Raw genomic sequence first — 23,297 nt, 5'->3', positions numbered from 1 at the left:
CAGCAAGTTCAAGTCTCTCAGACACGTAAGAGGTTGGACATGCCTATTGCTCTATAAATCTCTACCTTTAATCTGCAGCACGATGTTGCAATCTGGTTTTCTACTTATTTTATCAAAGCAGTACATTGGTAGTCAACAGAGAACGAGCCTCTAGTTCACTGTGGTTGATGGACTATGCTTTGGTTTCTCTGGTGCAGCCTGAAATACGATATCTGTGTACTTAAACTGTGAGCCCCATGTGTGACAGAGACTACCTGATTATCTCATATCTATCCCAGTGCTTAGTACAGTGCTTGGCACACAGTAAGTGCTTAACAAGTACCATAATTATTGACATATAGTAATGGTACTTGTTAAACGCTTACTGTATGATAGACACTGTTCTAAGCACTGGGGTAGATAGAAGCAAATCGAGTTGGACACAGTCCCTGTCCCACATAGGGCTCACAGTCTCAATCCCCATTGCAGATAAAGTAAAACTGAGGCACAGAGAAGTGAAGTGACTTGTCCAAGGTCACATAGCCAACAAGTGGCGGAGCCAGAATTAGAACCCATGACCTTCTGATTCCCAGGCCCATGCTCTATCCACTAAATCATGCTACTGCATATCATTATAATTATTATTATTCAGGCATTTTGCCAGCAGGTCTTCTTAGGTGAACAACTCCTACAGTTAATCAACTGTAATTACAATAATATATTGTAATATACAATAATATATTGTAATATATTATACAATATATTATACAATATATATTGTAATATATTATATAATATATATTGTAATATATTATATAATATATATTATTATAATAATATTATAATTATTATTATTCAGGCATTTTGCCAGCATGAGCCGCTATACTGACTCTGCAAACAAGCCCCATGGACCACAGTCCCTTGCAGGTCTTCTTAGGTGAACAACTCCTACAGTTAATCAACACCAATGATATTTATTGAGCACTTACTAAGTGCAGAGCAAGGTACTAAGGGCTTGGGAGAGTTCAATACAACAGAGTTGGCAGACACATTTTCCGCCCTCAATGAGCTTACAGTCTAGAGACAATCTAGAACAGTACCAGGATGGCAATCTTAAGGATGTTGATGATGTTTACAGCTCAAGGGACTGGAAGAATTTATGAAAACCTGGTTCCAGATTGCGCACTGCATCCCCGGAATTCAGCTATATAAAGTAAAACTGGGATATTTTGTAGTCCTGCCTAACTACTTTGGGAAGTGGCTCTACAATGGTGCCATCAACTTTGACCTGAAAGACTATTTCATCACATAGTAACCTTAAGTACAAACAATTTGAACTTCTCTGACCATTCAAAACTATCTAGGAGCTACTCGAGTTCAAGTCTGACTCTTGGTGTCATACTTTATTTTTTGTAAGCTTGATAGATACGGGGGAGAGGACTTGACAAATTTGCCAGGCAAAGATCCCATCATCTGCAGTTTGTCATGGTCTAAAGGCACATTCCAGGAGTGAAGAATTGGCTATGTTCCACAGGAGCAGGCCCGAAATGACTCTGACCAGGATCTTGCTTGAAATGGAGCACGAGTAACGTTGATAAAGCACCGTGCAAATTGCTAGCTGTTGTTTAAACTTGCGTAATTTATTGCAAACCACACCCCATGCCTACACCATTAGACCTCAGAGCCTGTAAACATAAGATTCTATATTAAGAGCAAATAATAATAACAATAGCCCTCCAATAATAAATGGTTTTGACAGTATATTGAAAGTCAGTGTCTCAAGCTCATGTGCTCTCTCTTGCTCGCTTGACTGATAGATATTTCAGAACAGCATATCAAGTGCACTTCAAACTTTATAAGAAGCATCTCCCTCTGGAGTTAAACAAGGAACAAATTCTCAGGATTGCTAAGCCATTGGCTCCTTACATACTTTGGGACAGCAAGACAATGCAACAGTACTATAGGGCTAAGAACCAAGAATCAAATAATTGATTAATTAATGGTATTTATTGAGCACTTACTTTGTGCAGAGCACTCTACATACTAAGTGTGTAGCAGAGTACAATACAGTTGGTAGACATGATACCTGCTCTTAAAAAGTTTACAGTACAGTGGGGGAGACAGACAAAAAATAAAATAAAATAAATAAGGGAAGAAACCAAGTATAAGGATGTGTATCTAAGGGCTGTGGGTGTGGGGTGGGTGAATATCTAAGGATTTAAGGGGTGAGACTAGGTGCTTGACGCAGCAGTAGGGAGGGAAAGTAAGGATGAGGAGTGATAGCTCAGTCAGGGAAGGCTTCTTGGAGGAGTACGATGGGGAGAGTAATGGTCAGCGTGGCTTAGAGGAGAGAGCATGGGCTTTGGAGTCAGAAATCATGGGTTCTAATCCCAGCTCCACCACTGTTCAGCTGTGTGACTTTGGGCAAGTCACTTCTCTGTGCCTCAGTTACCTCATCTGTAAAATGGGGATTAGGACCGTGAGCCCCAAGAGGGACAACCTGATAACCTTGTATCTATCCCAGCACTTGAACAGTGTTTGGCACAGAGTAAGCACTTAACAAATACCATCATCATCAGTGGTCTATCGGATACGGAAGAGAAGGGAGTTCCAGGGAGAAGGGAGGGTGTGAGCAAAGGGTCGAAGGCAGGTGAGACAAGAGTGAGGGACAGAGAGTAGGTTGTATTGGAGAATCAAAGTGTGGTGAGGTTAAGAAAGGGGGAGGGAGCAAATTGAAAGCCTTGAAGTCAATGGTGAGGAGTTTTGGCTTGGTGCAGAGATGGATGGGCAACCCCTGGACGTACTTGAGGAGTGAAGAAACACGTGCAGGAAGAGTTTTTAGAAAAATGATCCAGGCAGCAGAGTGAAGTATGGACTGGAGAAGGAGAGGCTGGAGGCAGGGAGGTCATCAAGGAGGCTGATGCAGTAGTCGAGATGAGATGTGGCAAGGCTTGAACCAGTGTGGTAGTAGTTTGGAGGAAGGAGGAAGGAACGAAATCTGGAGTTGTGGAGATAGAATCGTTAAGAATTGGTGACTGATGGAATACACGTGTAGAAAGGAAAGCGGTGAGGCAAGGATGTCCAATCCGATTTGCTTGTATACACACACCCCAGCACTTAGTACAGTGCCCGGCACATAGTAAATGCTTAACAAATACCACAATTATTATTTTTATCATTATTATGTATATACCTGCTTCCTGGTGCACAACATCCTAACGGGTAATGTATAAAGCTTCTCAGACTCAAGAGCCTCTCAGAAACCTGAAAAAAGACCACCTTTTGATCCATTTAGAAGAACATTTCAGAGTGCACCTGTACAAGTAGGTTTTGTTCTGAATGGATTGATGCAATAAAGCCACATGTCTGAGTGAAAACTGTATTTGAGGGAAAACCGTGTTCTTGGGATGGAGTGTGGACAAAGGTAAACCATTCTGTTAAAACAATAAATGTGGGAATGGCATTCCCACGTGAATTACTGGGAAGAGTCGAGCCTCCCTCCACCATGGCTCCTACCGGCGAGTTCCTAGCTGGACCAGGTCAAAGAGAGACCAAGAAGGGGATTGCAAAGGCTCTGGAACAAATGGGGTTGCAGGAACAGGCCTAGGAACTTCCATTGCATGGTGCAGGGTGGCAGCCGGGGGCTGGATGTTGGGAGGGGGTGCTGGGGGGTGGGAGGGCCAGGCTGCAGTGTGTTTGTGGCATATCTCCAGGCGGGGAGGCACAGGAGACCACTCCAGAGTGGAAAAGTGGAGAAAGTCAGCCGCCTGGCCTATTGCCCAAGCCAAAACCAGCCAAGCTAGGGGAGAACCAGGTGATAGGCAAGGAGCCAGCCATCTCCTTAGAGGTGCTTCACTTACCGAGTGGCACTGTGGGAAGCAGGCGAGACCGGGACCCGAGGAGTCTCACGCTCAAGCCTCAGCAGCCCGCTCAGTAGCTTTCCAGCCCAACCAATAGACCCCCAAGGGCTCTGGGCCCCACCTGGCCCTGAAGAACCTCCTCTTTGTGGCTGAGACTGGCCTTCTGTCCCTGCCCTCTGTTTCCCTGCCCCGCTATTCTGGGGCTGGGGCCCACAGGGCTAGGAGATCAGGCATGAGAAGAGGAGGATAGGTGTCACATGGAGGCCCAGTGAGGAGATGGACAGCGATGGGACAGGCGGAGGCAGTGGCAGTGGAGCCAGAAGAGTCACTTACCCCACCCAGATTCCTGGATTGCAGAGTCCCAGTTCTCAGCTGCCTGGAGCTCCTCACTGCCACACTTCCAGTTCACCCCTGCCACACTGGCTTCTGCCCATGGGTCACTGTGCTAAGCACCCAGCACGATGCTCTGCATACAGTAGGCACCCAGCAAAGAGTTCCACAAACATTAAGCACTTACTAACATGCTCTGTTTGCTAATTGGGTGAGGAGGATGGGAGCAACTTCAGCAGCAGTGAGGGGGGTGATCTGGGTGTACCAGCAAGAAAAAATTGTGTATTTTCACTGCCGTTCAAGTGCATGGTGTTGGGTAAGAGTGCAGATTGCAAGCTCCTTGTGGCTAGGGATCATGTCTACCAACTGAATTTAATCCTCCCTGGAGCTTAGTATAGTGCTCTGCACCCAGTAAGCACTCAATAAATGTGATTGATTGACTGTTGCGTGTATGTAATTTGTAAGCAATGGCTGAAAATGAGTCTAGATAGGTCCTAGGAGAAAATGGTGCTTATCTTCAGAAATGTTCTTTCTTTTCATAAAATGTATTTGAGGCTTTTGGGGTGGGAGCAAGGTGGGGAGAGGGGAGGGGAGCTTCTTTCCTAGACCCCTTTTTTTCTGCCATCTTCAGTTTTTTCTATGGGAGGGAAGTTGGCTAATCCTTAAAGGCCTTCCCTGACTAAACCCTCATTTCCTCTTCTCCTACTCCCTTCTGCATCACCCTCATTTGCTCCCTTTATTCACCCTCCCTCAGTCCCATAGCACTTATGCACGTGTCTTTAATTCATTTTTTATATTGATGTCTGTCTCCTCTACACTGCAAGCTCATTGAGGGCAGGGAACCATATCGGCAAACTCTGTTATATTGTACTCTCCCGAAAGCTTAGGACAGCGTTCTGCATACAAGTGTTCAATAAATGATTGATTGATTCCAATCCTCCACTCTCCACTCCCTTTAGAAAAAGCTGTGGTGAACCAAGGATACAAGGCCCCATGTTCCATAAAAAACCTGGGCCTTGAGGATACTTTAATGTCAGCTTAATAATAATAATAGTTATGCATCTGCTATGAGTTAAGCATTTTACTAAGTCTTGGGGTAGATACAAGGTAACCAGATCAGACATGGTGCTCAAACTCTAAATAGAAGGGTGAACAAGAATTTAATTCCTACTTTACAGATGATGAAACTGAGCCACAGGAAGTTAAGTGATTTGCCCAAGGTCAAACAGCAGGCAAATGGCAAAGCTAGGCTTCAAACCCAGATCCTCTGATTCCCAAGCCTTCCTTTAGGCCACACTGAGTTTGTCATGTCTTTTCCTTCCTAAGTGTGTGTCTTGCTTTCCCAAGCAAGGTACTTGACTCCCTCCTCCTGCTACGTGCCCTTCACCTCTGTCTCCTACCCCTTCTTTTGAATGTGGCATGCTTTCCCCTTCCCCACTTCCTGTGGGACTGCGGTGGGAAACGTCAGCTGCTTTCTCTTTGCCATAAGAACTTGTAAGCCTGGAGAGCCTGAGAGACATGCCCCAGAACAATACGCCGCTTGCTGAATAAACTTAAAGACGAATCTGATTTTGACACCCCAGCTAAACTGCCTTTTATTTCTGAAACCATATCCTGGGATTCCAGGAGTCTTTCTTATGGGTCCTGAAATCTGGGCATTACTCAGCAAAGTTTCTCAACTCTTTATGTGACATTTTTGCTGGATCCTACATATCTTAGTTTCCCTCCCTCTCTTTCCTTCTCTCCTTCTGTTACCTTCTCTCGCTTCCTCTCTGCTTCTCTCTTGCCTTCTCTTTTTCTCTTGCCTTCTCTTTCTCCTTTTCTCTTGCTTTCTTTCTCTTCTCTTACCTCCTCTCTCTCTTCTCCTCTTTTGCCTTCTCTCTCCTTCTTTCTCACTCTCTGTCTCTCCCTCTCACTCTGTCTCTTTCCTTCTCTCTCCTCTTTTCAACTCTATCCCTTTTCCTACTCTTTCCTCTCTCTCCTTATCTCCTCTCCTCTCTCTTCCTCCCCCCTTCTCTTTTTGTGCGTGCCCTTTTCTGCCTCTATCTCTGCTCTGCCTTCCTCTTCCTCTCTCCATGTTCCCTATGGCTTGGGGAAATAATTGGGTTCAGCAGCGCCTGCTGTACGTCTGCTTTAATCCCGATCCAGGTGGCTGCAATCCAGTGCAGGATTTACCGTGCCCTGACCCTGAGCTGTCAAGAAGGAACAGCCAGATTAATGGGGTGGGCGGGCTGGGGTAATAATCGTTTGTTTGATGTGACAAGCCTGATAGGCGTTGATTTACTTACAGACTGATGGGCTTTTAATTGAGCACCTCCATCCCAGTCACTTCAAAGGCAGAGGAAGTTGACAAGGGGCCCCTTTCACTGTGAGTTCCCTGTGACTGACAGACCCCAATACTAATGGTCCCCAGATCGCCTAGGGATTGGTCCAAATCCAGAGCAGCAAGCCCCTTGGAGCAGGAGGTGTGTTCCGTCCTCTTTCCCTGGGCCATCTGACAAAGTGAAACATTTTCCGTGGAACTCTGTGATGGCCTTTTGTCTGCGGCCATGGAGGATAGTACTTGTTCAGAGACCCCCACAACTCCGTCTCCACCTTCACATCGTTTGAGAGCAAGAACAAGGAGAATGGGAGGGGCAAAAGGGAGGCAAGGATTAGAGATGGAAGAGTGGGCAGGGAGAGATACTGAGAAGGAACGGGAATCAGGGAAACGTGACTTGGCCAGCAGCGGACAGATTCACTTGTTTCTTCTTCTTCCAAATCGTGAGCGTTTAGAAGAAACCTCTCCAAGAAATTCCTGCTCTCCTACTGGTGCCCACACCTAGAACTGCACAGCCATTTTGGAAACCCTCCTCTGCTTCAACTGTGATCCCCCTCTCCTCTTAGACTGGTGGGGTGGACAATCAAAGTACACGTTTTGCAGACCTCAATTAATGATATTAGGATGGATATATAAACCCTTACATGCTGATCCATCTCAGTGGTGGTACCAGCTCTGGGTTGTCCTGGCAGACAGGTGTGGGGAAAGAGAATATTGAACAAAGTGTGGGATAAACAATTGGAATTTATGTATCTGTAATTAATTTACATAGCTATAATTTATTTAAGTTAACATCTGTCTCCCCCTCTCTAGACTGTAAGCTCACTGTGGGCAGGGAATGTGTCCATTTATTCATTCGATCATATTTACTGAGTGCTTACTGTGTGCAAAGCGCTATGCATTTATTGTTGTATTGTACTCTCTCAAGTGCCGAGTACAGTGCTCTGCACACAGTAAGTGCTCAGTAAATGTGATGGAATGAATGAATGAATGGACCCCAAAAAAGAACCCCCAACTCTAAAAAAGGTCCTCCCCAAAACACCACCTCTCCCTCGAACCCAATTCAAGTCAGAGAGACTCATTGGCTAAGAAACAATAATAATAATAACGGTATTTGTTAAGCACTTACTATGTGCAAAGCACTGTTCTAAGTGCTGGGGAAGTTACAAGGTGATCAGGTTGTCCCACGGGGGGCTCACAGTTTTCATCCCCATCTTACAGATGAGGTAGCTGAGGCGCAGAGAAGTTAAGTGACTTGCCCAAAGTCACACAGCTGACAGTTGGAGGAGCAGGGATTTGAACCCATGACCTCTGATTCCAAAGCCCGTGCTCTTTTCACTGAGCCACAAAACAACCCAAAAAGACCCAATTCCACCTTTCCTACTAACTTGCTGGGAGAGCTTTGGGCATGTCACTTCCTCTTTCTGTACCTCACTTCACTCAGGTTGGAGAATTATTGGTGATTGCTGGCCCAAGATAACAGGTACTGGAGTAATGCCCAAATGGAAAGACTGTTCTTCTTCTCACTTTTTATCTGTTTCTTCTAACTTAGACATTTACCTTCCATTGTCTTTCCTTCCCTTTGGTTTCTCTCTTCTCCTCCTTTTTTCCTAGTTTTGTTGTTTTAGCCCTTCAACCATTCAGAGGGAGAATTCCACTTCTCAGATCACTTCCCTCAGGTTGCTTGGGCAGACCCTGACCTGGGTCATTCCAGCTCGGGGAATGAAGTTGGGTTCACCTGCCAGAAAAACAATGCCCTTTCTCTCTGAATCAGGTGATCGTAATTATTGAACAGTTGCTTTGTGCAGAGCATCGTACTAAGCGCTTGGGAGAGTACACTATAACAATAAATAGACACCTTCCCTGCCCACAAAGATCTTGCCCTAAGGCTCCAAGGGGCACCTCTTAGGCCTGAACCATGTGTCAGGTAGGACATAATAATAATAACAGTATTTGTTAAGCACTTATATGCATCAAGCACTGTTCTAAGCATTGGGGTAGATACAAGTTAATCCAGTCGGACACAATCCCTGTCCCACAACCGGCTCACACTCTTTTCCTCGTTTTACAGATGAGGTAACTGAGGCACAGAGAATGACTAAATGACTTGCCCAAGGTTATGTAGCAGACACGTGGGGGAGCCAGGATTAGAACCCAGGTCCTTCTGACTCCCAGGCATGTGCTCTATCCACTAAGCCATGCTGCTTCTTGTGGAACGTGAACCGGGTTTGGCGGGGGGGGGGCATGTGATGTACATTATCAGCTTCAGACAAGGCCCTTTTTAAATAAATCGCTAGATATGGTCATGCCCTTCATATGAGGAAATGAGGCTGTTAGACATTTGCAGCAAGCAAAAGGCAGCAAGCTTTACCCTTACCCGACAACGCACAGGATTCTTGAATGAGACTGACCACAAAAAGACTCATCATTTGGCACTTTCTCATTCTTCTTCCCCAAATATTGTCATCAGTATTCTTCTGAAAGCTCTTTTCAAAGTCAGATTTCTAATTGCTGGGTAATAAGATAATGAATAAAAGGTAGTCGTTGTTCTTTTCAAGTGGCGAGAAGCTGAAGCAGTCAGTTGCATGGGGATTTTCTTGGAGTGCCTTGGTTGTTCACCCTGACAGTAAACATCTTCCAGTGTTGGTATCAGAGAGGCTCGGAAATGATGGTCGAGAAAGACAGTGCTCTCCGAGTCTTTCCTGGCCACTGACTCCTCAACCTCGTAGTCAAAGCAGGCCAAAGCTGGTTGTCATCACAAAAGATGGAGTCAAAGAGGTGGGAAGGAGAATGCTGGAAAGAGAGGACCTGGGACAAGAATACTGCTCATCCTATCACAAAATGTTCAAGTCAAACTAGTGCCAGTGGTGGTCAGAATCCATTCTGGGAGCTGCATAAAGCAGGAGGCATTAGTCACAGAAACACCCAGACAAAGAAAGATGTATCAGCGAAGGAGGGAAAATATGAAAGTGTGTGTGTCTGAGCATTCATTCATGTACATGCAGTTTTTTCTCTAAGCCTCCAAGAAAGCATCCATAGACCAAATCCCTTCCGATACCTCCTGTATCAGAGGCTCCTGGGAGATAATCCTCTTAATGGAATATTTAAGAAAACGGATATAAATCATTGGCCTTTTATCTCACCTGTTGTATACGCACATTTATATTATATATGCATTCGCCTTTAGGGGTTGGAACAGCCATAGTTTTAGGCTAATGTGTTTTTAGTATCAAAATCTAATTCTTTTTACCTTGAGTTTTGGGTGCTGAAATGTAATTCTTGGAAGAAGCCGAAGTCCAGAGAATAATTGTTTCTCAAGACATTCAAAATTAAACCACACACACACACACACACACACACACCCCTCTGAAACCCTTTTTTTGTCATTTGCAACCAATAAAAATGCCTATTGTTTTGAAGAGCTCATAAATAATCTGATTTTGGCATATGCTTTCACAACCAAACAGAAAATGAATAAATTAAATTTGATTTACAGCCTTCTTCATTTTTATTAGCACTGCTCTGAAGAGTTTATGTAAGGGACGTGCCAGAACAGTTGTGCCAAGTGTTTTAAGGCGCTGGTATTGATATTATATAAATTAAGGTGTTTTAATTTGCATGCTTTAATTAACTAAATACAGGCAGAAAAAGAAAACAGAGACAAGACTGACTTATTACTTCTATTAAACTGCTGACATCTCAGAAAAGATGTCTTGAGTAATCGTAACCCAAAAAAATTTACATTTCATTCTTTTTTAAAAAAAATGTTTTGTGAAGGGTTGGGTTTTTTTTTCATTATTGTTGTTGTTTTTAATTGAAATGTAAGTCTCTTTGATTTCTGCACTGGGTATTTTCCAAGGCCCGGAGTGGATAATCCTGTCCAGCGTGGGTCTGGGGAGCTGGGAATGCAGATGGGTGGGGAGGTTAGGCTGAGGGGCTCCACGGTTCAGGCCTCAGAAGTGCAGCCCCACTACGCACGACCAAGGTCGTCCACTCTCGGCGTTGAAACCCGCAGGTTCCGTGCTAAAGCAGTGCTGCCTGCAGCACCTGACCAATGCTTACACCCTAATTCATTCATTCAGTCATATTTATTGAGTGCTTACCGTGTGCAGAGCACTGTACTAAGCGCTTAGCACTGTACTAAGAGCTTAGGCACCGCACCCCAGTGACTCTAGTGATGCTGATGGAAGCTGCCCCGGCTCTAACTCTAGATTTCTCAGTCACACCTCGGCCTCCGAGCCACCACGCAGATATTTCTTCCGCTCCAGGAAGATGGGTAGGGAGAGCCCTCCCACCTTCCACCAATTTAGATCTGCTACTGGCCATCCTCCATAAATAGAGATTATTTTCTTTCAGGGTGTGTACACCTCTTTCATTCTCTTCTTCCTCTTGCCTGTGGCTTTTTTCCCCACTCTTCTTTCCCTCCTCCTGTGCTTAATCACAACAGTAATAATAAGAATTGTTAAACGCTTCCTATATGTCAAGCCACTGGAGTAGATGTATGATCATCAGATTAGGCATAGTTCTTTTTTTACATGGCTTAGTCTAAGGAGGAGGGGGAACAGATATTTTATTCCCATTTTACAGATGAGGAAATCAAAGCACAGAGAAATTAAGCAACTTGCCCAAAGTCACACAGAAGGCAAGCAGCAAAGGAACCAAGATTTGAAACCCAGGTCTCCTGATTGCCAGTCCTGGGGTCTTTCCTCTAAGCCACATTGCTTCCACCCCACCTTTTTTTAATAGTATTTGTTAAGCGCTTGTTATGTGTCAAGCAGTGTTCCAAGGGCTAGGTAGTTACCTGTTTATCAGGTTGGACAGTCCCTGTCCCACATGAGGCTCACAGTCTAAGTAGGATGGGGGAGGATTTAATTCCCACTTTATAATATGAGGTAAATGAGGCACAGAGAAGCTAAGGGGCTCGCTCAAGGTCACACAGCAAGCAATTGGTAGAGCCAGGAATAAAACCCAGCTCACATGATTCCTGGGCCCATGCTCTTTCTTTCCGCTACACCTTGCTGCCTCTTCTGTCGGCATCCAGGGAAGCGGTACGTGAGGGGACCTTATCACCTCCACTTCTGCAGTCCCCGCACTCAATCATCTCAAAGAAAGGGTAGCGGGAAAGGGTTTTTGTTTTTGTTTACTGAGAGATAGAGTAGTCACCCAGTGGGCAAGGAAACCCAGACCAAGGGCCCTCGTTTTCCTTCTCTCACTCTCCCTTGAAGGGCTTACAGAACTCAGTCTCACTAATCATTCTTCACTCGTGAGGCAATTCAAGGGGAAACAGGCAATCCTCATGATCTGGGTAGTGTCAATATCTAATGTGTACACCCAGCTTCCGGATGAATGTTTTCTTCTTCTGCTGGATAAATGAAGATGAATCCCAACTTTTACCAAGAAAAAGACTGTTCCTGGCCTTCGCCAGCACTCTATAAAAACTTTGCGCTTCCCTGTTGGATCCCATCTTGAGGCTCTGTCAGTTGTTTTAAAACATGTCTCCTGTCATAAATAAGATCATCTTTATACTCTTATCCCACACAGTGAGAAAAACCAGCCCTGCTGGAGTGGGGCTGGGACTTGGGAAGCAGGGATGACCAAACCCATATGTTTGGTTGAAATGGGAATGAGTCACTGGGAGAAAGGCCCCTGGAAATCCAGCCCTCCTATCCCACCGAGGGCAGCATTTTTAGAGGGAAGAGAAGGAAATGATTAAGGAATCTAAGATGGCAGATTTTTTGGACCTGCCTGCTCACAGGAGGCTTTAGCCTACCCCACACCAATATCAAGGTCACGTAGCCTATATCAGAGGGCCAGGAGAACAGTTACATTACAGTAGGACATTTTGATTTTGCTTATCCAGAGTAAAATTTTATTTTCCGTTCATTTGTTCAGATCCTGATTTATTTGATGTTTGGCCTAATTTCTTCAGGATCTAGGTTAATTTACATTGATGTCTCCTCCCCAGATCAGACAGTGAAAGTAAAACTCTGCTCAGTAATTTGCATATCAGTTATAGACTGTGAACTCCTTTTTCCCCTTTTTTTTAATGCTATTTGTTAAGTCCTTACTCTGTCCCAGCCACTCTTCTAAACACTGGGGAAGAATCAAGTTAATCGTGCGGGACACAATGTTTGTCCCACAGGGGCTCACAGTCTGAATCCCCACTTTACAGATGAGATAACTGAGGAACAGAAAAGTTAAGTAACTCGCCCAAGGTCATCGAGCAGACAAGCGTAGGAACTACATTAGAACCCAGGACCTTTTGATTCCCAGGTTTGTGCTCTTTCTACTGGGCCATGCTGCTTCTCCTTGAGGGCAGGGATTTTGTCTACAGACCCTATTGTATTGTACTCTCTCAAGCTTTTATTACCGTGTTCTGCACACAGTGAGGTGCTCAATAAATACCACTGATTGATTAATTATGTCTAGGAAATCTTAGGACTGTTTTCCTCCATATCCACCACTTCCAAGGGCCCTTCGTCACCCCCAAAAATCACTTCATCCCCCTCTCTAAGCTTATTTTTAAAAGGACCTAAAAACAGGCAACATGAATTTAAATGAGACTTGTTTTTTAATAACTGCTCTGTTTTGGACCATTTGATTGGTCATGATGATGATGATGATGATGGTATTCCTTCCTCCCTTCTCTCTCCTACATCTCTCTTTCTGGTAAAACTACCTTTGGCTTATATGAACCCAAGTGTTCAATGTCTCATCAAGGGGCAAAACTCCTGCGGTGTCAAAAGTGGTGGAGGGCTTGTACTGGGCAAGTCCCTTCCCATTTCTGTCTGTACCTCAGTTTCCCTCTCTGTAAAAGGAGAAGGTCATGGGTTCTAATCCTGACTCCGCCCCTTGTCTGCTGTGTGACTTTGGGCAAGTGACTTGATTTCACTGTGCCTCAGTTATCTCATCTGTCAAATGGGGATTGAGACTGTGGGCCCCAGGTGGGACAGGGACTGTGTCCAACTCGATTTGCTTGTGTCCACCCCAGCAGCACTTAGTACAGTGCCTGGCACATTGTAAGCGCTTAACAAATATCACGGTCATAATAATAATGATGATATTATTTTTTCCCAACAGTAAGTTGATGGATGCATGGGATCATTTCTGTAAAGCCCTTTGAGTTCTTTGGAGGCGTAGACCTCTGAAAGAAAAATAAGGGCTCAATTTCAGCCTTGTCAAACTTCACCATCCCCCAAAATTGTTTTTTCCAGGTTACCATCCCCACCTCCCACCCAACCCCATCTCTTCCTCTCCCCTCTACCCGCCACTGACACCAGGGAGCAAAACGAAAGAGGTTAGTGTTCTTCATTGCTCAATCAACCGATCATCGTCATCAATGGTATTTGCTGAGCACTTATTGTGGGCAGAGCACTATACTATGGCTTGAGAGAGTAGAATATGACTAAGTTGGTAGACACATCACCTGCCCACAAGGAGCTTGCAGTCTAGAGGGAGAGACACAAACATTAATATAAACAAATAAATTTAGTACTTTCCTGGAAGCCCTCTCACACAGGCACGCCTGGATGTAATTATGTCCCTTTTTTTTCCCCCCTACTGCTTGTTTTGACCTGAAATGCCCCGTGTTGGTCTTACAACCCAGAGAAGGGGAGTGGACAGGGGAGAGTGTTTCAGGGCACCCTGTACTGAAACCAGGAAAGCTGGCCAAGGCAGTAATTGCCGGTCACTGAAAGATCCCAAGCACTGAAGAGGAAGAAAACCAAATTCTCTGAAAGACAGACTTTCTGGAGCTCTTACAGATTGTTAAAAAAAAAATGTAAATAGTTAACCAGTGAGATATTATTTCATGTTGTTGCCACTAAGGGCTCAAGTGTTACGCGGAGAGAGGCGATCATTCAGGCAATTCGGCCGTGGCCAGGGATGGAAACTGCACATTAACCCTCCATGACAAATCTACCCCCTCCAGCTTTTAACCTGACTCAGGTTTTTTTGTTTTTGTTTCTTTTCCCCCCGAGGGGCAAACTTCATGTACATGGAAAGGAGAGGGGGAAATCCATATATACGCTGGCTATCCAGAATGACTTTCAGGATGGGCTTTGTTGCTTTATTTTTGTTGTCGTTCTTATGCCCTTCTGGGTCTCTTTGAGTTCTTCATCTTATAGTGTGTCCTATAGAGAAGCAGTGTGGCTCAGTGGAAAGAGCATGGGTTTGGGAGTCAGAGGTCATGGGTTCAAATCCCAACTCTGCCAATTGTCAGCTGTGTGACTTTGGGCAAGTCACTTAACTTCTCTGTGCCTCGGTTATCTCATCTGTAAAATGGGGATTAAGATTGTGAGCCCCACATGGGACAACCTGATCACCTTGTATCCTCCCCAGCGCTTAGAACAGTGTTTTGCGCTTAACAAATACCAAAATTACTATTATTACAGGAGACAGTAAGAAAGAACTGAATTTTACTTAAAGGTCGGAAGGACATAGCGATGCCTAGAAGAACAACTTTTCAACAATTCCAGTTAAGATGTTTTCTCTTTCCCCTTTGCTCCCCTCTCCCGCCCATCAACACCCCATATTGTTCTTTCTTGCTCTGATTAACACCCAAAGTGGGAGGCTTATTTGATGTTGTCCCAGTTTCCCAGTTTCAAGTCAGGCTGCTTTATATGGCACCTATTGCAATTGGCCATTGAATGTATATGAATCCCAAAGGCCTGATGAGAAACTGTGAGTCTCAAAAGTGAACCAAAGCCTGCATTTCTAGTGGTTGCCAAGGATGTATCACAAGCCAACTGTCTTCCCTCCTCCCTTAAGCATAGGTGAATGGTCTAATCCTGGGTTCTAATCAATCAATCAGACATCCAATCAATGGTATTTATTGAATGCTTGCTGCGCACAGAGTACTGTGCTAAGCAGCTGGGGCAATACAAGAGAGGTGATAGACATGATCTCTGCCCACAAGGAGCTTGTGGACTAGAGAGAAAAAGAGACATTGAAATAAATTACTGATAGGGGAAACATAAGGATATGTACAAAAGTGTTATGTGGCTGAGGTTGGGGTGAATATCAAAGTGCTTAAGGGGTACCGACCCAAGTGCTTAGGCTGTGGAGAAGGGTGGACAACACAGGGAGTGAGGGCTTAGTCAGAGAAGGCCTCTTGGATACGATTTTAGTGAGGCTTTGAAGACGGGGAGAGTGGTGGTCTGTCAGAGAGAAAATCCAGGAACTGATTTTCTAGTTTGTAGACTAACCATATTTAAATTGATCTGGAACTCAAAGTGGGACAGAAGGCAGGCCACTAGAATATGGGGGTGGGGAGAAGGGGAGAGAAAAAAAATCCAGAAAGGGAAACAGATCCAAGGAGACAAAGAGACAGAGAAAAACAAAGACAACAGACCACACATCCAACCAGACACACATTCACCCAGACACAACACACATGCCCACTCAAATACACACACACACACACACACACACACACACACACACACACACACACACATATGGAAACACATATTGCTGAGATTGGTGTCCACAGTGAGAATCCAAACAGTGTGCTTGGAGATGGTGAGGAGGAAAGTAACAGTTAAAGCAGCCCCCACCCACAGCAGGGCCTTTACTACCTGCCTGGAATTTCTCTTTATTCCAAGCCCTACAGTCGGCTTTTCCGGGGCTTTCCCACAGTGGGAACTCCAAGCAGGCAACAGCAGTGATGGTGGCTACATTACCTGCTTTTTGGCTTCTTTAGGTCTCCTGGGCTCCTTGCCACTGTTCCCCCACCCCAGCTCTACCACTTGTCTGCTATGTGACCTTGGGCAAGTCACTTCACTTCTCCGTGCCTCAGTTTCCACATCAGTAAAATGGGGATTTATGACTGTGAGCCCTACGCGAGAGAGGACCTGAGTCCAACCCAATTACCCTCTATCTACCCCGGTGTTTAGTACAGTGCCTGACACATAGTAAGTGCTTAACAAATACCGCAATTATTATTATCATTTTTATTATTGTTGTTATTATTATTATTACCACTGTCACGATGACCTGCACATCTAAAAGAGTGACTTTTTTTGGTCCCAGGGAGGCCATCCTTCAGGAGGTTAAATTTATGACCTGTCCAGAAAAGTACCTGCAGCATGAGGCCTCGCATAGCCTCAGGAAGGCTAATGGTTACAGTAGCTCTTGCTGTGGCTATGGGTATTCCTTGGACTCTGAATCACAATGCACCCAAAATTCTGTTCCTCTAAGCCACAGCTCCCTACTGACGTTTGTTTCTATTTTGCATAACGTCTATTTGACCTTGTCCCTTTTGTTGTTTTAATATTTCATTGCTCTCGATGCGTCTGTCTCCAGTGATATTACTAGTAATCATGATCATCTGGTGCTGTTTTATTGAAGCTTCTAACCCCCATAGCCGTGTAGGTATGCTTTTCCAGGTTCTCACAAGAGGCATAAAGAGCATGAGAAGCACCTTGTCCTAGCGGAAAGAGCACAGATCTGGGAGTCAGAGGACCTGGATTCTAATCCTGACTCCCCCATTTGCCTGCTGTGTGGCCTTGGGCAAGTCACTTAACTTCTCTGAGCCTCAGGTTTATCATCTGTGAAACAGGGATTAAAAACCTGTTCTCTTGGTCAGTCCCCTGTCTGATAAGGATATAGCAAGGGGCACCTTTGTCCGGAATTTAATTTTCAACACCCAGTCGGCCTCCTTCTGCTTCAGCTCCTACTTCCAAGCCTTTAAGTGGCAACCGTATTCTCAGAGACCTGGAAAATGGGAAAATGGGAATTAAGTCTGTGAGCCCCGCATGGGACACAGACTGTGTATTACCTGATTAGCTTGTATCTACCCCCAGCACTTAGTACAGTGCCTGGCACCTACTCAGCGCTTAACAAAGACAATTAAAACACACACGAACGTGCACACACACATACATACACAGAGGCACTCTCTGAGCTCCCAGTTGACTTGTTAAGAATTTGGTATGAAATACTGCCATATTTTGAAACCACTTGCTTTGCTGATGGAAAAATCACATGGCTTAGTGGATAGAAGATGGGCCTGGGAGTCAAAAGGACCTGGGTTCTAATCCCACGTCTCCGACTTTTCAGCTGTGTGACTTTAGGCAAGTCACTTAACTTCTCTATGGCTCAGTTACCTCATCTGTAAACTGGGGGTAAGATTGTGAGCCTCATGTGGGACAGGGACTGTGTCCAACCTCATCAGCTTGTATCTACCCCAGCGCTTAATACAGTGCTTGGTGCAGAGCAAGTGCTTAACAAATTCCATAATAATAATAATGTCATCTGGATTACGCATAGGGGCATCCTAGGTAGGTGGCTTCTGCAGGTGAGAACATTTTCCAGAACTTTCCTGGATGGCAACACAGCCTATTATATAATAATAATAATAATAATAATAATAATAATAATAATGGCATTTATTTAGCGCTTACTATGTGCAAAGCACTGTACTAAGCGCTGGGGAGATTACAAGGAGATCAAGTTGTCCCACTGGGGGCTCACAGTCTTCATCCCTATTTTACAGATGAGGGAACTGAGGCCCAGAGAAGTTAAGTGACTTGCCCAAAGTCCCACAGCTGACAACTGGCAGAGCCGGGATTCGAACCCCTGACCCCTGACTCCAAAGCCCGGGCTCTTCCCACTGAGCCACGCTGCTTCTCTAGACAGGTAGTGCTTGATTGCCATATTCATCATCGTGTCAGGAACCAGAAAACAACAAATTACATTTAAGTCTCTCAGAAAATGTAACCCACAAAACGATGACTACAATACACCCACATTTTCCAGGAAACTAGTAAATATGAATCCTGGGGTATGCCTGGATTAAGCCAGAAGATTCCCTGTAGTGTTTCTTTGCATTCTTATTCACAAATTAAAACACTAGTGAGGCCACACACCCCCATCCTCTTCATTAATGTTAGACCACCAGTCTCCCCACCTTTGAAGCCTTACTAAGAATCACATCTCCCCAACAAAAGGTGTTCTCCAGCTTTCTCTCTCTTCTGCAGTCATCTACGCACTTCAATCTCAGACCTTGGGACGCTTGATATTCTCCCCACCCCCAACCCCACAGCACTAATGTACGTGTCTTTAAATTATATATTATAAATTCCTTATTTATTCATACTAATGTCTGTCTCCCCCTCTAGACTGTCAGCACATTATGGGCAAGGAAAGAATATCCTAATTCTGCTGTATAGTACTCTCCCAAGTGCTTAGTACAGTGCTCTGCACATAATAATAATAATAATAATGGCATTTCTTAAGCACTTACTATGTGCCAAACACTGTTCTAAGTGCTGGGGAGGATATAATAATAATAATAATAATAATAATAATAGCATTTATTAAGCACTTACTATGTGCAAAGCACTGTTCTAAGCACTGGGGAGATTACAAGGTGATCAGGTTGTCCCACAGGGGGGCTCACAGTCTTCATCCCCATTTTACAGATGAGGTAACTGAGGCCCAGAGAAGTTAAGTGACTTGCCCAAAGTCACATAGCTGACAAGTGATGGAGTTGAAATTAGAACCCATGACCTCTGACTCCCAAGCCTGTGCTCTTTCCACTGAGCCACGCTGCTCTAGTAAGCGCTCAATAAATACAAGTGATTGATTGATTGATACCCTGATTAAACCCTTATTTCCCCTGCTCCCTCTCCCTTCTGCGTCACCTAGGCATGTGATATTCACCCCACCCTCAGCCCCGCAGTACTTATGAACATATCTGTAATTTAATTTAATGTCCGTCACTCCCCTCTAGCCTGTAAGCTCCTTATAGGCAGGGGCGGTATCTACTAACTCCGTTGTACACTCCCAAGCACTCTATACACAGTAAGCGCTCAATAGAAACCACTGATTGATTGATTGGTTCTCCTCCCCTGCCTCAGCCCCACCTTAGGTTTTGATTATTTGAGAAGCAGATACTTTGGAAAGAGCATGGGCCTGGGAGACTGACAAACTGGGTTTTCATCTGGGCTCCCCCATTTGTCTGCTGTGTGACCTAAGGCAAGTCCCTCAACTTCTCTGTAAAATGGGGATTAAGACTGTGAGTCCCATGTGGGACAACGTGATTAGCTTGTATCTACCCCAGCGATAAGAACAGTGCTTGGCACATAGTAAGCACTTAACAAATGCCATTATTATTATTATTATTATTCTCTCTGCCTCAACTACCCCATCTGTAAAATGAGGATCAAATAATAACCATGATGAAGATGGTATTTGTTAAGCGCTTCCCATGTGTCAAGCACTGTTCTAAGCGCTGGGGTAGATACAAGCTAATCAGGTTGGACACAGTCCCCGTCTCGCATGGGCTCACAGTCTCAATCCCCATTTTCCAGATGAGGGAACTGAGGCACAGAGAAGTGAAGTCACTTGCCCAGGGTCAAACGGGAGACAAGTGGTGGAGCTGGGATTAGAACCCATGACCTTCTGACTCCCAAGCCTGAGCTCTGTCCCCTGCGCCCCACAGCTTCTCAAGCTGTGAGGCCCATGGTGGGGCATGGACTGTGTCCAACCTGATTATCTTGTATCTACCCTAGAGCTTAGTACAGTGTCCGGCACCTAGTAAGTACTTAATAAATACCATTAAAAAAAAAATGGGACAGAGACTCTACCCGCTTTGATCGTATTGGCGCAAAGCATAGGGCATAGGCGCATAGCTTACTGCACACAGTAAGCGCTCAATAAATACGATAGATTGATTGATTGATAGCATTTGGCATACAGCAAGTACTTAACGGATGCTACAGTTCATTCATTCGTTCATTCATTCAATCGTATTTATTGAGCGCTTACTGTGTGCAGAGCACTGTACTAAGCGCTTGGGAAGTGCAAGTCGGCAACCTACAGAGACGGTCCCTACCCAACAATGGGCTCACGGTCTAGAAGGGGGAGACAGACAACAAAACATGTAGACAGGTGTCATAACTGTCAGAATAAATAGAATTATAGCTATAGGGGTGCAGTGTTTAAGTTCCCAAATAATGTATCGGTTCTATAGAAACAAGAAACTGAGAGTTCCTGCTTTTGTTCCTGCTGCTTCTGGGTCATATCCCTTAGGTAACTTGATAAAAAGAGGGGAACAGTTCCTGTCTTTGCCTGAAAAGTTTCAGTGAAAATGGAGTGTCATCCTCATTGTCTCTTTTGCAGTGAGGCCTAGTGGGAAGAGCATAGGTCTGGGAGTTAGAGGTCCTGGGTTCCGGGGGTCCTGGATTCTGATCCCAGCTCCGCCACTTGGCCTACTGTGTGGCCAGGGACAAGTCACTTAATTTCTCTGTGCTTCAGTTCCCTGATCTGCAAAATGGGGATTCAGTACCCGTTCTTCCTCCTACTTAGACCGTGAGCCCGATGTGTGTGGCATCTGATTACCGTGTATTTATTCCCAGCGCTTAGTACGGTGCTTGGCACGTAGCAAGTAAGCGCTTAGCAAATACCACTATTACGTTGTTCTTTCCGTGCTCTTTATTATTACAAACAGCTTAGTAAAACTATGCCGGTATTTAACTCCCTCCCCTGAATCTCCGCTAGAGCTCTCGGACTCTGTCCTTCCTCTCTTTTTCATTTCTTCTCTCCTTTCTTCGCTCCCCCTCCTCACTTCCTCCTCTCCCTCTTTCCTGCTCTCCTCTTTTATCCCTACTTTTTGTCTGTCTTTCCTTCTCCTGCCCCCTCCTCATTCGACAACCCTAATCACCTATCGTGTTGGGAGAGCATGGGAACATAGAAGTAAAAGACTGGAACATGTGAAGCGTGTAAGAGAAGAGAGGAGACAAGCAGACAATCATTCCTAACCTCACCTCTTCGGACCTTAGGAGGATTTTTTTTTTGTCTTTTTCCCAGCTGAGCTGGTTGTAATATTCAAGGAGAAGCCTTTAATCTTTCACTGCCTTCCAAGTCTACTCTGACCCCAGCTCCTCCTCCTCCAGGGCTCCCACAAAAGCCAGCTCTTTCAGATCCAGCCCTTGTTCTCTTCTGGGTGCTCTTGTTTGGGCAGGATAAATTTCCCAAAGGCAGCATGCGGGGCCGGCCCATCTCATACCTTCAGCGGGCTTTGGGGGATGATCATAGTGGCATTCTCTATAGGCAAAGGGGATCTGTGTGCATGCTACGCATGGCGTGGTCGTCACGCACCGAGTAGGGTTTTCCTAATATAATGCATGACTATAATTATTCTTCTTCTCGTCGCTATTATTGCTCTTAGCATTATTAATTTCCCTAAGCTGGAAGAATTCCTTTGCAGCCGCCCCCCACCCCCCGCCCTCGCCTTTTCTCTCTTAGTGTCTCAGGTTGAATCGATGCGGCGGTCAAGCCCCGGCGGGCTTGGAGGGAGCGTGAGGAATGAGGAAAGTCCTTACAATTCAGCCGAAGTGACAGGCCTGACAAACGGAGTGACTGATGGTGGTTGGGAAAGTGGTACTTGAGCCGAGAGGCTTGCGACTGAGAGAGGCCTGAGAGGCCTGAGCCGAGAGGCACGGGACGGGGCCGGGCCACCACTCGCCATGGGGTGAGCCCAGCGAAGCTGGTTTTCCCATAGTTCAGAGATCCGGAGGGTGCACGCCGCCTTGGGCAAGCCACTTAACTTCTCTGTGCCGCAGTCACCTCATCTGTAAAATGGGGATGAAGACTGTGAGCCCCACATGGGACAACCTGATCACCTTGTATCTACACCAGTGCTTAGAACAGTGCATGGCTTATAGTAAGCGCTTATCAAGTACCATGCTCTGCACACAGTAAGCGCTCAATAAATATGATTGATTGATTGATTGATCATTATTATTATCATTTTCACGGGTGGCCGTGGAAACTTCACAATGGCAACATTGTTGCAACATTAAACATCGCCCCAGACCTAATGACTCTTTCCCTTTCCCCCACCTCCCTCTTGAGCGGGCTGTCCAGTCTCCAAAAATCCGAGGGGCGGAGGAAAACAACTTTCCCGGGATCCTGTAGGATACCTTGGGCCATCACAATGCGCCTAAACTCGCTTGTTCGTGTAGGGCCCTTAATTTGGGTCTAACTGTGAGTGTTGTGTATCTCTGTGGAGTTTCTGGTGCCTGTCGGCGGTGGAGGCAGCGAGGGAGGGGGAGAAGGAGAGAGCCTGCGCTTCTGTAGGTTTGACGGTGTCTGAATGTACTCGTTTGGGGGTGTCGTTTGGGGCGGTGAGGGTTCATTCCGTCGTTTTCATTGCGCGCTTACTGTGTGCAGAGCACTGGATTAAGCGCTGGGGAAGAGCAAATCGGCAACAGATAGAGACGGTCCCTGCCCAACAACGGATTCACAGCCTAGAAGGGGGAGACTATGTCCGGGTGCCCGGGGGCCGCCTCCCTCGGCTCTGCCAGGCCCTGCCAGTCCTTTCTCGAGTCCCCTTCTGTACCAAAGGGCCTCCTCCGGGCGCCGCCGCGCTGAAAGGGGGAGACTATGTCCGGGTGCCCGGGGGCCGCCTCCCTCGGCTCTGCCAGGCCCTGCCAGTCCTTCCTCGAGTCCCCTTCTGTACCAAAGGGCCGCCTCCGGGCGCCGCCGCGCTGAAAGGGGGATTTTCGGCCTCCACCGCGGAGGGGATGAAAGGGAACACGAAGCCTGTCAAACGTCCCAGTTGTAAATCCGCGTTTAGGGCGGAGCGGAGCCGGGAGCAGGGAGTCGGGGGAGCAGGGGGAGAGAAAGCCAGGCGGCCGCCCCGTGCCCGGGACCGACCGTTTCGACTACGCCGGGAGAGGAGGGGACGAGGGGGGTCTAAAGAGGCGTCCATCACGGCGCCCTGGATCCTCTTCCTCCTCCTCCTCCTCGACCGCTGACCCAGGGGCTAGAGCAGGGCGGGCCGGAGCCGGGAGCCGAGG

Source organism: Tachyglossus aculeatus, chromosome 5 (genome assembly GCF_015852505.1).
Source record: "Tachyglossus aculeatus isolate mTacAcu1 chromosome 5, mTacAcu1.pri, whole genome shotgun sequence".
Taxonomy (NCBI): domain Eukaryota; kingdom Metazoa; phylum Chordata; class Mammalia; order Monotremata; family Tachyglossidae; genus Tachyglossus; species Tachyglossus aculeatus.
Note: the sequence above shows the minus strand (reverse complement) of the source record.